General features: G+C 40.4%; 1 protein-coding gene across 1 annotated transcript in view; it reads left to right on the top strand.

The window, feature by feature from the left end:
* The window catches only part of SLC26A9 (solute carrier family 26 member 9), a 292,279-nt gene that overhangs the window by 127,703 nt on the left and 149,138 nt on the right, over positions 1–15,438 (top strand). The window lies entirely within an intron of this gene.

Genomic DNA, 15,438 nt, shown 5'->3' with positions numbered 1-15,438 from the left:
GGCAAAATAGACAAATATAGGTTTGGTAAAACAGAACTGGAAACAGTTGCACATCTTATAGCTGATTGTGACATACTAATCGCAGAAGGACTGTATACTGAAAGGCATAATAATGTGGCAGGACTTTTGCATTGGGGAATGTGCAAGATTATAATATTGAAGTATCTGAAAAACATTGGAAACATGAGCCACAAAGCATTACAGAAAATGATGAAGTTTATAGAAAATGATGAAGTTTATATCACATGGTATCGCCCATTACCAACAATTCAAAAAATAGACACAAGAAAACCAGCTATAGTATATGAAAAGAAGACAAAAGTAGCATTAATAATTCAAATTGCTATACCCAGTGACTACAGTGCCTTACATACAGACACAAAGTCACAAAATACCAGGATTTGTAGGAAATGAGGGCAATGTGGAAGAAGGATACCCAGACAGTTCCAATAGTAGCAGGAGCAACAGGTCATATAAAAAAGAATTTACAATCATGCTTAGAAATGTTACCAGTGCATGTAACTCTGTATAGATTGCAGAAGGAGTCATTACTGGGCATATTGTGGGTGCTATGAAGAGCACTTTGGGCTAACACTAAAGACTGAGACTATACTAATTTCATGAAATGTAATCATATTTTGACTTAGGAATGAGGTCCATTCCCATCATGGTAATAGAAACACAAATGAGTTGGAGAAATTAAAAAGGAGAAAATAGAGACCATTGTCAACCTTTTGGCTGACCGGTTCAGCTCATATTTCTCCACCCACTCCCCACCGATAGGCCAATATAAATACCACATACAACAATCTCTACAACCATTGCTAGTGAACAGGTCATCAGTGCACTTTCCAAGGCCAAAAATACTGCATTTATGGGCCCCGATAACAACCTGGTATGTTTAATAAAAAGCATGAAACATGACTCTGTTTCACTTCAATCACTTTTCAGCTGAAGCCTTCAGTCAGGTTTTATGCCCAAGGAGTGGAAGATGGCTACAGTCATTCCCTGCACAAAGGAGGTCGAACCACTGGCCAGGTAACTACAGGCCCATAAGTCCTACTAGTCTCATATGTAAGGCCATGGAAGGAATCATCATGGACATGATAAATGAGAACATAGGTAATCTACAAACGCTGGACCTATTACAGTTCTACTTTGGTAAAGAAAGGTCTTGCCTATCAAATCTGGTGGACTTTTTTGAGAGGGTCACCAAAGAACTGGATGAAGGTAAGACTGTACACACAGCTTAGCTTGACCTGGCCAAGGCTTTTGATACAATACCCCACTAAGGCATTATCGACAAACTCACTAATTTAGCTATTTAAACCCTTTTATCACCCACTGGATAGCCAATTGGCTCATTGATTGGACCCAGGAGGTCAAAATTGGTGAGGCCACCTCCACCAAGAGGCCAGTCACTAGGGGTGTCCCCCAGGGCTTGATACTGGGCCTGTTCCTTTTTGGCATCTATTTCTCTGACATGGAAGAAAATGATGGTGTTTTACAGCTGACTAAGTTTGCAGATGATTGCAAGCTAGAGGTTGTCATTGATTCCTCTGCAGACACTGGCATTCTTCAAGAAGTCCTATTTCTGGATAACAAATGGTGCCAAAGCCATGGTCTTAAACTCAATGCTAAGAAATGTATAACTGTACCTTTAGGGAAGTCAACCATCCTGGCTAATTACCATGCTGATAATACGCCCTTAAGAATTGACTCAGTGGTCAGGGATCTGGGTACGTACATAGCCGTAGCCTAACCTTTGAACACCACATGGGCACAGTGGTGAGGAAATCCTTTTATGTTGTGCAACTTATAAGTAAGAGCATGGCACTTATGTCCAAAGAGGTCATTGTCGCACTGCACTCTGCCCTTGTCGTGCCAATCATAGAGTACAGTACTTCCTATGGTATGTACCTGACTAGGCATGTGCAGCAACTAGAGCAGCCTCAGAAGTTCCTTACAAAAAGAATACAGGGCATAAGAAACCTGCCTTACGCAGAATGCTTTAAGTTGCTTTACCTTGTACAGTGCACCTTAAAGTCCTTTCTCTCTACTCAGTCTCCTATAGGTTACTGAGGTGTGATTTATGCCTAGCGTTCAAGACATCAGCAAATTCCACACTTATAAATCTTCTACATATTCATAAGTCAAGAAGTATCAGAAATACAAGGTCCAGGGACTTGAATTTTGTCTGTGACTTAAAAAGAACATACCAGAGAGACAGATATGTGTCCCAGAGACTGCCCCACCTATGGAACAGGCTTCCCATCCATGTGAAGCTGAGTTTGTCTGTTACCCAGTTTAAGTACAGCCTAGACCAGTGGATGGGAAATAGGAAATTTACACTGGGCCTGTTACCCATGTCCCTTATGGACACAGCTAGTTTATAAATGTCTGGCACTCAATTTCCTATTTGGATACAGAGCATCATTATTCCTTTGGGAAAACTTGCCTAGGCTTAGAAAGGCCCCCTGGGTTGTTAGCCTAGTAACACTCTATGACTCTATAAATCTATGACTGAGCAGGAAAGACCTCCATTTGACAAAGCCAAATTGGGTCTGGTCCAGTATTTGGAGAGTTCCTATGTTATTGATCAAGTCCATGATAATTTTCTCAATAGCCTTGCAGATAAGACTGGTCAGGTTTATGGGTCTTTAGTCCCTGGGTCAGTTGATGAGCCCCCTTGTGCAGAAGGACAACTGTTGCAGTCCTGCACGCCTCTAGGACAAAGCACCTTCCAGAGGCTGTGGTTAAAGATGGCTTCTTGTGACCCTGATAGATTCTGTTTTAAACTGTTTAAGAAGCATCCTGGAATGTTGTCAAGACATATGGAGGCTGTGTTTTTGGCTTTAGTGAGCACATTAAAGACCTGTTGCCTAGTAATGACCAGTAGGGGGATGGTTGCAGGTATTTCTTTGGGTGTAGTAGGAGATGATGTGGGGGAGAAGTTTGAACTTGAACTTGTCAGCCAGCAAATTTACTATAGTTTCAGGATGGGTGTAAGTGTTGCCATTCATGATAAACTCAGCACATTGCTAAACTATTCCATTTAGATTACAAGCATAATTTAAAAAGCCTTGTGACTATTTTTCACCTGGGAGGCTGCCTTTGCCTCATAGTTTGCTTTGGGAGATTTCACCAGCTCTCTTATTTGTTTGTTTAAACTGGTGAGTGTCTTTTTGCACTGTTTTGTCTGTTCCTTCTTGGTTCTGGAGAGGATGTTTTTCCATTTGTTGAATAGCCTATTTATGTTATGGTTCCACCAGGGTGGTTTATTTTTGCCAGTAATCATATGTTTGACTTGGACAGGCACTGTCTTCCCTATCAGCTATGAATATGGTTGCACAGTGCTTTGTGTACAGCTCAGAGATGGCTTCAGTGCCATTCCAGTTTGGAGAGGCTTTGAAGATTATTAAGCTCTCACTTAGTTTGAGGTAATTGGTCTTAGCAAAGTTCTTAACGGGTTTGGAGTTTGATGGGGATTCTAGGTTAGTTGTGATACTAAAGGAGATCATTTTGTGGTCAGATCTTACCAGGGAGGAGTTATTGCATGGAAGGCAGCAGCACCCCCCAGGTCTAGGATATTTGTACCTCTACTAACTAGTTACTCCAGAGCATTTGCACTGATGAAGTCCAAAAACCTCTGAGCAAGTGAATTATGGATTGTATGAATGTCACTGTTAATGGAGGAGTAGCTGAAGTCACCCATAGGTATGGTGTTAAGCTGAATGTTAAGAGATTCCATTAGGTTTAGGTAGAAGGTATGGTTTTCCAGACACATAGGTTCATAGGTCTTTACTAGACTAATGACCACAAGGACCTTTTAAGCCTAGTCATGCAACCCAAATATCTGACAAGTTCTGGTACTCTTGATAAGTGTAAGCAGGGGCTTGGGAGATTAAACATTTACAAGCAGGGGCCTGGGAGATGAACCATTTACAGGGTGCCTAAGTCCAGTAGAGACATAGGTGCCAAACCAGGGATGAATTTCCTGTTCCCCATCCAATTGTCAAGGAATACTTGAATTTGGTTAGGGAGGAACTCTGCTTCACATGGATGGGGATAATTAGTTAGCAAGGATATGATAGGGGTCACACCTATGGCTAATTGAGCATGGAATAGCTCAAGCAAGTCATGTTGTTGGACCAGTTTAGCAGTGCAATTGTCATTTATGAACACTGTATCTGCTCCTCCCTTTCTATTATCCTGAGCTGAGGGAGACTAAAATGTTGAAAGACATTGTAGCCTTTTATAGCCAGGGTACTTTCCATGGTTCTGAACTATGTTTCTGTGACTGCACATATGTCTACATTCTCCAGGGTTTGAAGTGCTTCTAGAGAGTGCAGTTTTTTATTTAAACTCTTAGCATTGAGCAGCAGTACATTTAGGTAGTTGTGAGTGATTTTTGTTATGTTGGAGGGTTTAACAACTTGGTACAGCCTAAAAAAGGCACTGTGGGGATAGATTATTTTTTTCCAATATCCAGTAGCCAAGTGGTAACAAGTACAAACCATCTCTGACAAAGCATTCTGGCTTGTTGATCATGTATCTGCAGGCTGACAGATATTGGATCCCCTTGTTGTGGCACTAGAAACTGACCCAATTGTTGAAACCAATCATTTTTTGCTGGTACTGTGGTATCATCATCGGTGAAGGAAGGATGCTACTCAAGGTTACATTCATAACCACCTGGAACACATATTCAGAGAGCTCCATCATGTCTGTCTTCATCTAGTCCAGTGAGGTATGTCTTAGATTGTTTCCGCCCGCATGGACTACGACCATGTCATTCTGGTACTTCTAGTTTAAAGACTTAGGTGTATGCATGATCTGGTGGATCCTGGCTGCAGACACACAGCTCACTGTGATCTTCTCCTTGTTTAGCCTGGTAAGAGGGACATCAGTATGTCTTACAATGGAATCCCCAATAACTAGAATATTTGTCTGTGTGGTGTGTTTTTGTTTCATTTTCCCTATATGGTCTCGAAAGCTGGATGTAGTATTCCATGTGAGGTGTCACTAATAACATACAGAGCAGTATAATTACTCCTTTTCCCTGCTGTTTATACCAGCAGCAGCAGTATAGCCCAGCATCCTTTTGGCCTTGGTTGCTGCCTTTTTAGTTTGTTTATTGCTGTCCATTGCTGTAGTTGCCCTGGAACTTACATGTGTCATGCACATCCTGCTTGCAAGATCTTCTACTTGAGCACTTCACCTGCTACATTCCAGATCTGCTTAGCATTAGATTAAACTCGGGAAATAAAGTCTACATTATCTTAGATATGTGGGCTTGGAATGTACATGGAAGTTGTACTCACTCTGGAGTTTTAAGCCAAACTCAAAAATTTTCATAGTCGTGCGTGTCCCAAGGAGAACTTCCGTTGTACTAAGACAAAAAAGACTGAAAAGGACCTAAAGGATATGGACCACTGGGATATGACTGCAAAACAAACTGAGACAATTTCATGGGTGAACAATACGATGACTTGGTTAAACCAGAAATCAACAGAATCTGATTGCAAGATCTGAACATGGTAATTCTAAGGGAGCATTATACACTCATGACTAAAGAATCTGTTGTGTCTTTAATGCCAAAAGCTAAATATGTTCTATGCTTGATGCTTGCTAGGCTTTTGGTAACTCGAATGTGATCCAGAAATTTCAAAGATGTGTAGATACAGCAGAACATTGGGAAGATGCAGATTCATTGGAATACCATTTTTTAGTTTTTTAAATTTTTCAGCAGCTGAGATTTATCGAAGAACTATTGCACGAGTTATAAATGGACTAGAAGGTATTGCAAACATCATTGATAGCATAGCTAGTTTAGGATAAACCAAAATAAAATATGACATGAGATTGGAAAAGTTCATAGGTGAATATGAGGTTAACTGCCAGTCAAACTGGTACTTGTGCAAAGTTATTGCAAGAAAAGTTCCTAACTGTGCTTCAAGAGCATTAAATAAACTGCGAACAAGACATGCTCAGACTGAGAATAACTTCTAGCCTTTGTGACTTTCATAAGTTCTATAAGCATATGAATGGTATTAAAGTCAATGTTGAGAGGAGCCATAATTAATTACAGTTTTTCTAAAACTTCTAAATAAAACACTACAGCATCCACAAAGAATGCTGCTCACTTTAAAGAAATATAACTTGACAATTGCATATAAACCCAGAATAGCAATTCATATTGCATTTAAGTAGAGCTTATATGAGGGAAAGCAAGGAGGAACTGCTGAATCCAGGTGTAGACATGGCATCACACATTCCTTGTATACCAGTATCAGCAAAGTTGCATGAGTCTGAAGAGTGTTTGTTTGTGCCTTTCGGCTTTTCCCGGTTAGGGGTCGCCACAGCGGAACTCCAGTCCACTAATGATTGGCAGTAGAGTTTTACCTGCTGGCTTGCTGGGCCTAATGCACAACCTTCAACGAAGGAACGCCCGTTCACGCATGTCATCCCACAGAAGACGCTCTAGCTGAGAATCGAACGGGCAACATCTAACTGTGACGGCGACAATGCTACCGCAGTACATGGTCTAATAAAGAAATGCGGTCAGTTGCTAAGAAACACTGTGATAACAGGATGGCCAGTTGAAAAGAAAATAAGTTCCATTGCAAATACAGACATGTTTATAATTTCACAATGGCATCAGTTATGTGAAGTCTTTTGTTCAAATCCTGCAGAATAATAGTTCCAAATCAGCTAAAAGTCAAAATGCTTGAGAAAATACATGAAGCACAGCTTGGAGCTGTAAAGAGTGAAAATACGTATGTGTCTCTTCAGGCTTTAACAATATTAAATAATTCTCACATATACATTTCACAAAACTATTTTGAAAGAAGAGATGGTTTCACATGAGCTTCAAAAAGGTCATGAAGCAAATTTATAACTAACTGGTTTAATTTTAAAGAATGATTATCCATTTTGTGTGGATTGTCATTAACTATTAAATGAAAAGTACACTTCATCTAACCTAGGCATGCTCCTCAAAACAATATTGTCTACATTTGTGATTTCAGATTTCCTTATCCCAGGCAACGATCCTTAGTTTGAGAGTCAAGAGTTTGACAAATTTTCAGAAATTCAAGTGTGTTATTACCAATCCACAATATCCATAGCCTAATGGTCAAATGTAAAGATATAGCCACACAATTAAAACCATCACAAGAGAGTGTGCCCACAAGTGGAAAACAAGAATGTTATACGGTGTTTGTAGAATAACAAAAACACAATGTTCTTTTGTACAAAGACCACCAAGGAAAAACTACAACTAATTACGTTTTTTGTTCTTTTAATTCATAGACCTTCTTCAGAAAAAAAAATAATAGTTTAGACTTTCACACATAAATATAAATCAACAGTATCACATGACATAAAATCTCCAATGGGAAAAAAATAAATAAATAATGAAAAAAAATCTAAGGAAAAAATCACTCACAGAATTTTAAAGGTTCCTCCAGTTTCTAACACACACTTGTTTGTTCAAATTGTTACAACCTTATATATATATATATATATATATATATATATATATATATAAAATGAGAAAAGACTCAAGATGAAATTACCACTGTCTATAGTTTTTCTTCACTGATAGTCCAAATAAACAATAAGTCTGGTAAGATGTCCAGCAAAAATGAAACATTTACTTTTGCAAAACAATAAGAACTACTATCTTTTCTATGTGCAAGAAAAATAGTGTGAGTACAGACCTCTCAACTGTCCCTGATTTTCAGGGACATCCCTGATTCTGACTCAAATTTTAGCTCTGTCCCTCTTAATCCCTCCTAAAACTGGTGACTTTTAGAGGAAAGTTGGTGAATTAAACTTAATGAATAATGGCAATAATTAAGAGTTGTAGATTTCTTTTACCTCACAAAATGTACATTATTCATATTCTGCGATTCTGTGAATGTCTCACGTTAATAGCACAAGTATTTTAAAAGTGTCCCTGATTGTCCCCGATTTTTTCTGGCTTTGTCCCTGATTCTGTTGAAATTTATCCCTGATTGGTTGAGAGGTATGTGTGAGTACAAAATCCATTTGATAAGCATTCAGAGTAACAAAAAACTGTGCCTGTGATTTTGACTGCAACTCCTATATCTTACTTTGTTGAGACTAAGAAGGACCATCTATTTAGATTATCTTACATTGCTGAGACCCACAAGGGTTTCCTTAAATATAACAAAAGTCATTTATACAAAACTGATCTTGCTTAATTTCAAAGCATTAGCAGTCTTGGCTATCAAATGTGACAGGGGAATTCCAGGAGGTAACACAAGCAGCAGATGGATAGATTATTCTGGATTTGCAAAATTATTGGGAGCATGACACTGAGCCAGTCTGTGGCTATCATGACTCTTCAGATCACAATATTATAATTCCTGCTAAAATTATGCAGATGGTTGTAACTTTAAATAACAGACATAGCAGTAAAAGAGAGAAATTTAAGAGACTAGTAAAAACTCCAAGAAACGTACATTACTTCAAGGCATTCTTTGATAGCAAAGACTGATATAACTGCTGTGTGGAAACAGTAAAATATTCACTTTCTAACTGCTGTTTTTTCAAAATGCATTTTACAAGACATGCATAATACAGCATAATTTTACCTACTCTTGATTAGTATTTAATATACATAAGTTTAATTAATAGCCAAAGGGGGTGAACACCATTGAATCACAATGTAATTCAAGGGGCTTATTTGTCTTGGCTCGTAATGGCTAGTGACTGTTTGCCTAGTATCAGTTATAAAACTATGCCTGCCACAAACAGCTATGTGGTAGAGGTTTGGGAGGTCACTCAGTGGAAGTTCTAGCCTTGCTGAAGTTTTCATTTTGTTTTTAATGATTGGTTTTTCAGTGACCTTCTCACTCATTATTTTAGTTTGTTGTTTGGGATATTTTTGCAGTGACCCTAATGATAATGGACATCAGTTGGGTATAACAGCCCTGTGTTTCTAATGCTTAGTCACTCTGCTTGTGTTGTACTGATGAGGTCATAACAAGGCCAAAATATGCATATCCACAGCTAATGGGGTTTGGCTTTATTGGCCTGGAATTATCCATTAAAATGACGAAACAAGTCATGGGCATTCATAATTGACAATTAGTTGAAACACCTGATGTTCATAAAGATCATTTGCATATATCTCATGTGCCTCTGATACAAGAGGTTTGGGAGGTCACTCAGTGAAAGTTCTACCTTTGCTGGAGTTTTCATTTTGTTTTTAAAGATAACCCAGAAGAGAATTTATGACTACCCGTCCAGTAATGGAGATTAATTTTGAAAATGTCCAGAGTGCTGCTTTGTTTTACATGTAGGTGAAGTCTGTTCCATAGGTATAGAATGTATTTGGTTATATACCTATCGCACCAACAAGTCTTATTTAATTTTTATGTAGGTTAAGATCCTTAGTGCAGGTATTTCTGGAGTTACTCATTCTATGGAAGTACAGAAAGTCAAATTGGACAGGTTCTTTTGTTACTCAAAAAGGAAGGGATTGATAGAAGATTGAGAACAATCCAATGGCTACCAATCTATGACAAAAGGTGGAACATTTTATTTATCAAGCAGAGTCACATTAAATCTGTTATCATTTGGCTCAAGACCATTGTTGATGCACAAGAAATGGCCTTGTCAAGCCTTTGGTTAAGTAATTGTATGTTGTAAGGTTAGCAGACAATTGTACCCAGTCTGTAAACTTAACTTATCAAAAGTCTGGAACATTAGATTGGATATCAGAGAAATAAAGCCACGGGAGAGAGCCCAATACTTATTAACCCCTAAGGGATACCATAATTAACATTCTTCATTCAGAAAAAGCTTCAGCTTTCACCACAGGGGTCTGTCAGTCAGCCAGTTACTATCCATTTAACAACACAGGGATTTCCATTACTGTTAGCATACTTATCATCAATACCTGCATAAGGTAATGTATTGAATGCTTTTGCAAGGTCATGTTAAACAGTTTGAATGACCATAGTCCATAACATTGTGACCTTTTCTAAGAAGTCTACAAGGTTAAGGAGACACCATCTGCCTTTGACAAAGCCAAACAGACTGGAATCAAGGGCCAGAAGGTTTCCTATAACCATATGAATTAGCATGGATATGATGTGCTCCATAGGCTTACATTCCACTTGTTTACTGAGACCATAATGTCAGTTCTCCAAACATTAGATTAATAACTTGTGGGGAGGCTAGTATTAAAAAGGCTAAGGAGAGGTTTAACCATCCCAAAGTTAGTGCAGTTAAGTAGGCACTCCAGTACAATTTTGGGGACTATGGAAGCAGGGTTTTTAGTTTTGGATAGGGATAATGCAATATGGTGTATGGTAATTTTAGAAGAGATGTTTTGGGGATAGAGGGAATAACTCATTGGATTGCTACAGTAAAGTTAGAGCTAAATTTGTCTGCTGGGATGTCTACTTCCATGGGAGATGAGTGGAAACTTTTATTGTAGACAACTACTGGATATATTTGAACATTAATTTTTAACCACCAGTAAAAATAAAGAAGTATTTACAGTTATTTTTGTGGACATGGCTACCATGAGTTCATACTTAGCTTTACACTTTCTTATGCTGTATTTAAGATTTCTAAGACAGTGCTAGAATTGGTCATTTTCCTTTCTTTAACCAGTTTATTGAAATAAGAGTTATACAATAAGGATTTGTTTTTAAGTTTACCACTATACATGAATCAGAAAAGGATGGACTTTTCAGTGCAACTACTTAGGTATAAATAGAAATCAGAGGTGCAAGTGGAAGCTATGGTAACAAGGTCAGAAGGTGGAAGGTTACCTTGGAATTTATTGAGGTAATCTATGAGTTGTAATAGGTTTATTTTTGAAAAATCTCTAAAGACCATGGTATACGCAGTTGGGGTCCCACTGGTTTTACAGAGGGAGGATAGTAGAATTTTGGTCAGATTTAACTGGAGAGTGGGAGAAACAGGGTTAGGACACGAAAAAGGAGCCATGTTCTTGAGAACAATATCACGCATACTAGGCCCTCTATCGGAAAGAATGACACTGTTGAAGTTGCCATTAGCAACCTCCTGGAAGCACTAGACATGTTTGTTATTGATATTATATTGGGTTGTTATTCATACTTCACTAAGAGAGGTGGGAGACTGAAAATTTCACCCACATTTTTCATCTTAGCCATTAAATTATGTCACCTAAAGTAAAAAAAAAATACTTCAGTTAAGCATTCACAAATTTTCATTAAATCACTATTGCTAAAATAAATATCAAAAGACAGCAGGGCCTTATATTAAACAGTTCTCTGAAGAAAAACACATTGATGACAATAGATACCTACAGCAAAATCTGAAATTTTCAACTTAAAATGTAATAGTACAAAAAACTGACTTACTAAATCTCCAACAACTTGATATCTCAACTCCTTAAATGAACTACACTAACACAACATCAAAGCAATAAATACATTTATAAATAGATAAATTATTATAATGAGGGAGGTTGCAATACTATCCCTTCCCCTTATGTTTCCTTAAGTTATAGTGTCTTTTCTTAAAGATGTGCCAACATTTATCACAGAAAAAAAAGTTATGGGAACAGACCATGGTGCAGAATGTGTATGAAGTGTTCTAGTTCCAGGAATAAATGAGTCTAACTTCATCACTGTTATGACTGCTCGGTACAGAAACCTTTCCAGGCCTGCAGGCACCATACTTGTAGCCTAAAGTTCTGAATGAAGTGAAAAAAACAGAAAGTCATAGAAGAAGGCTACCTGTTAACATGGAGCAGTAAAGGGACAGAAAACTGTGGTCTGAAATGGATACCCCAGCTGCAGAAGATCCTCACTCCTTACAAAAGGAAACAGAGGTAATCCAGAAAGGTAGAATCAGGTCTGGTATCTGACCTGTGACCCAGAGTGTGACAGAGAGTTACAGGAGTAACAAGAAACAGAACAAAAGATTAGTCCAAATAAAAATCACTTTAGCTAGTTGAGGCAACTTTATTTCTCTCACAGGCAGGACATCAGGGAGAGAGTCTTCTAGATCTGCTAGCTAAAGTTATTTTTATCTGGACTAATCCTTTGCACACTGTCACTCCTACAAAAGGATGAGGAGTAGGAACATCCATGCACGACTTGTAAAAGTTGTGATGACATCAACATTGGTAAAAAATGGCTTTAAATAACAGATAATGATAGAACAGTCACACTAGTAGCGACTAACAGCTGCCCTACCAGCACAAGAGAGACTGACATCAGGTAGGTTGACATCAGTGTACCTATGTCAGAGGAGTAGTTGCTGGTGGAGCTGACATCTGGTAACCAAAGTCAAGGGGGTCACTGTTCCTAATCTGAATGAGCTGTGTGACCCACATAATCTTCCTGTCCCTACTACAACTACACATTAGCTGAAATGACAGAATGAGTATACAGGACTGTAGCATGTATTCTCTCATCTCACCTGGGTCCTGGTCGTGGTTGTGTCAGAGGCATCATGCCAGCTATTATAGTCTGTACTATTCAACACAAAAGCCAACTAAATAAGACTTTAAATTTTAGAAGTAAACTATCTAGTACTCCTTAGTTTGAGTTAGGCCTAGTTAAGACATTATAGTTTGATAATTACACAGGTAATCTTCTTCATACGCATGGCTACTACTTCAGCTCTACAACAACTCAGAGTCAAACTGTATCTGTTCATCAAGGAAATGCAAAACTGCCTAAATGTAGCATTTTAACAGACAAGACTATAATTTATTTTTAATGATTCCTTTATGATTTTTTTTTTCTTTTTGGTTTGGCTTATTTTAGTTAGCAGTGCAGTTTACTGCTTCTGCAGGATCAGAGGCAGTGCTCAGCACTGCAATGGAGGTAGCGGCAGCACAAGCAGAATGCATTGCTTCTGCAGGATCAGTGGCAATGCTCTGTACTGCCATGTATGTAGCTACAGCACAAGGAGAGTGCACTGCTTCTGCAGAATCAGAGGCAGTGCTCTGTGCCACCATGGAGGTAGCTAAGCACAAGCAGAGTGCACCGCTTCTGCAGGATCAGAGACAGTGCTCTGCACCACCATGGATAGCTACAGCACAGGTAGTGTGCACCCCTTCTGCAGGATCAGAGACAGTGCTCTGCACCACCATGGAGGCAGCTACAGCACAGGTAGTGTGCACCCCTTCTGCAGGATCAGAGACAGTGCTCTGCACCACCATGGAGGCAGCTACAGCACAGGTAGTGTGCACCCCTTCTGCAGGATCAGAGGCAGTGCTCTGCATTGCCAAGGGGATAGCTACAGCACAAGCAAAGTGCACCCCTTCTGCAGGATCAGAAGCAGTGCTCTATGCCACCATGGAGGTAGCTACAGCACAAGCAGAGTGCACCACTTCTGCAGGATCAGAGGCAGTGCTCTGCACCACCATGGATAGCTACAGCACAGGTAGTGTGCACCACTTCTGCAGGATCAGAGGCAGTGCTCTGCATTGCCAAGGAGGTAGCTACAGCACAAGCAAAGTGCACCCCTTCTGCAGGATCAGAGGCAGTGCTCTGTGCCACCATGGAGGTAGCTACAGCACAAGCAGAGTGCACCACTTCTGCAGGATCAGAGGCAGTGCTCTGCACCACCATGGAGGTAGCTACAGCACAAGCAGAGTGCACCATTTCTGCAAGATCAGAGGCAGTGCTCTGCACTGACATGGAGGTAGCTACAGCAAAAGCAGAATGCACCACTTCTGCAGGATCAGAGGCAGTGCTCTGCACCACCATGGAGGCAGCTACAGCACAAGTAGAGTGCACCATTTCTGCAGGAGCAGAGGCAGTGCTCTGTACCGCCATGGAAGTAGCTACAGCACAAGTAGAGTGCACCACTTCTGCAGGATCAGAGGCAGTGCTCTGCATTGCCAAGGAGGTAGCTACAGCACAGGCAAAGTGCACCCCTTCTGCAGGATCAGAGGCAGTGCTCTGTGCCACCATGGAGGTAGCTACAGCACAAGCAGAGTGCACCATTTCTGCAAGATCAGAGGCAGTGCTCTGCACTGACATGGAGGTAGCTACAGCAAAAGCAGAATGCACCACTTCTGCAGGATCAGAGGCAGTGCTCAGCACCACCATGGAGGTAGCTACAGCACAAGTAGAGTGCACCATTTCTGCAGGATCAGAGGCAGTGCTCTGTACCGCCATGGAAGTAGCTACAGCACAAGCAGAGTGCACCCCTTCTGCAGGATCAGAGGCAGTGCTCTGCACCACCATGGAGGTAGCTACAGAACAGGCAGAGTGCACCACTTCTGCAGGATCAGAGGCAGTGCTCTGTACTACCATGGATAGCTACAGCACAGGTAGTGTGCACCGCTTCTGCGGGATCATAGGCAGTGCTCTGCATCACCATTGAGGTAGCTACAGCACAAGCAGAGTGCACCCCTTCTGCAGGATCAGAGGCAGTGCTCTGCACCACCATGGAGGTAGCTACAGCACAAGTAGAGTGCACCATTTCTGCAGGATCAGAGGCAGTGCTCTGTACCGCCATGGAAGTAGCTACAGCACAAGCAGAGTGCACCCCTTCTGCAGGATCAGAGGCAGTGCTCTGCACCACCATGGAGGTAGCTACAGAACAGGCAGAGTGCACCACTTCTGCAGGATCAGAGGCAGTGCTCTGTACCACCATGGATAGCTACAGCACAGGTAGTGTGCACCGCTTCTGCAGGATCATAGGCAGTGCTCTGCATCACCATGGAGGTAGCTACAGCACAAGCAGAGTGCACCCCTTCTGCAGGATCAGAGGCAGTGCTCTGCACCACCATGGAGGTAGATACAGCACAAGCAGAGTGCACTGCTTCTGTTTTCAGCTACAAAGGGGCTAGTGTTACACTCTGGCAGTGGGCTGCCTTCCTGCAGATAATCCACTGACACCCACTACCCTTGTGGAAAGTTAGGCTGTCTCCCGTGCAGTGACAGAGTACCCACTGAGGCTGAAGAGGCTGGTTTAATCTAAGAAAAAGAGGAACAGGAAGATTAAGCAAAGAAATCCTTCTGATAAGTGGTAGGTGAACCAGAGCAGGTTGCCCCTTAATCAATATTATTGGTTGCCCCTTAAGCAACATTTTTTTTATTTCTAAAAATAATGTTAGACATGAAAATGTGTAAAGAGACACTACAAAATAATCCTTCAGAAAAAAGTAATAATTTTGGCCTTAATATGCATAAGTGCTTGAGGAACACAGTGTGTTTCAAAGCTTGCTCAGAGTCAGTATGTGGAGACTGACAGAATCAAACCTATGACTGCAGGATAAAGCTCATTGTCATTGTCCCTTACTAAACTGCCATACTGATGTGTGAACAGTGTCATAGTAATGACTAGTTATACTTACAATACAGAATTAATGCCGATCTGCTAGCGCAGAGACATGAAATGACAGTTGATGTCTGACTGCAGTGTGAATGATCTGGGACA

Source organism: Protopterus annectens, chromosome 7.part0 (assembly GCF_019279795.1).
Source record: "Protopterus annectens isolate FY-2018-M chromosome 7.part0, PAN1.0, whole genome shotgun sequence".
Classification (NCBI taxonomy): Eukaryota; Metazoa; Chordata; order Ceratodontiformes; family Protopteridae; genus Protopterus; species Protopterus annectens.
Note: the sequence above shows the minus strand (reverse complement) of the source record. Positions and strands in the feature narration are given on the sequence as shown.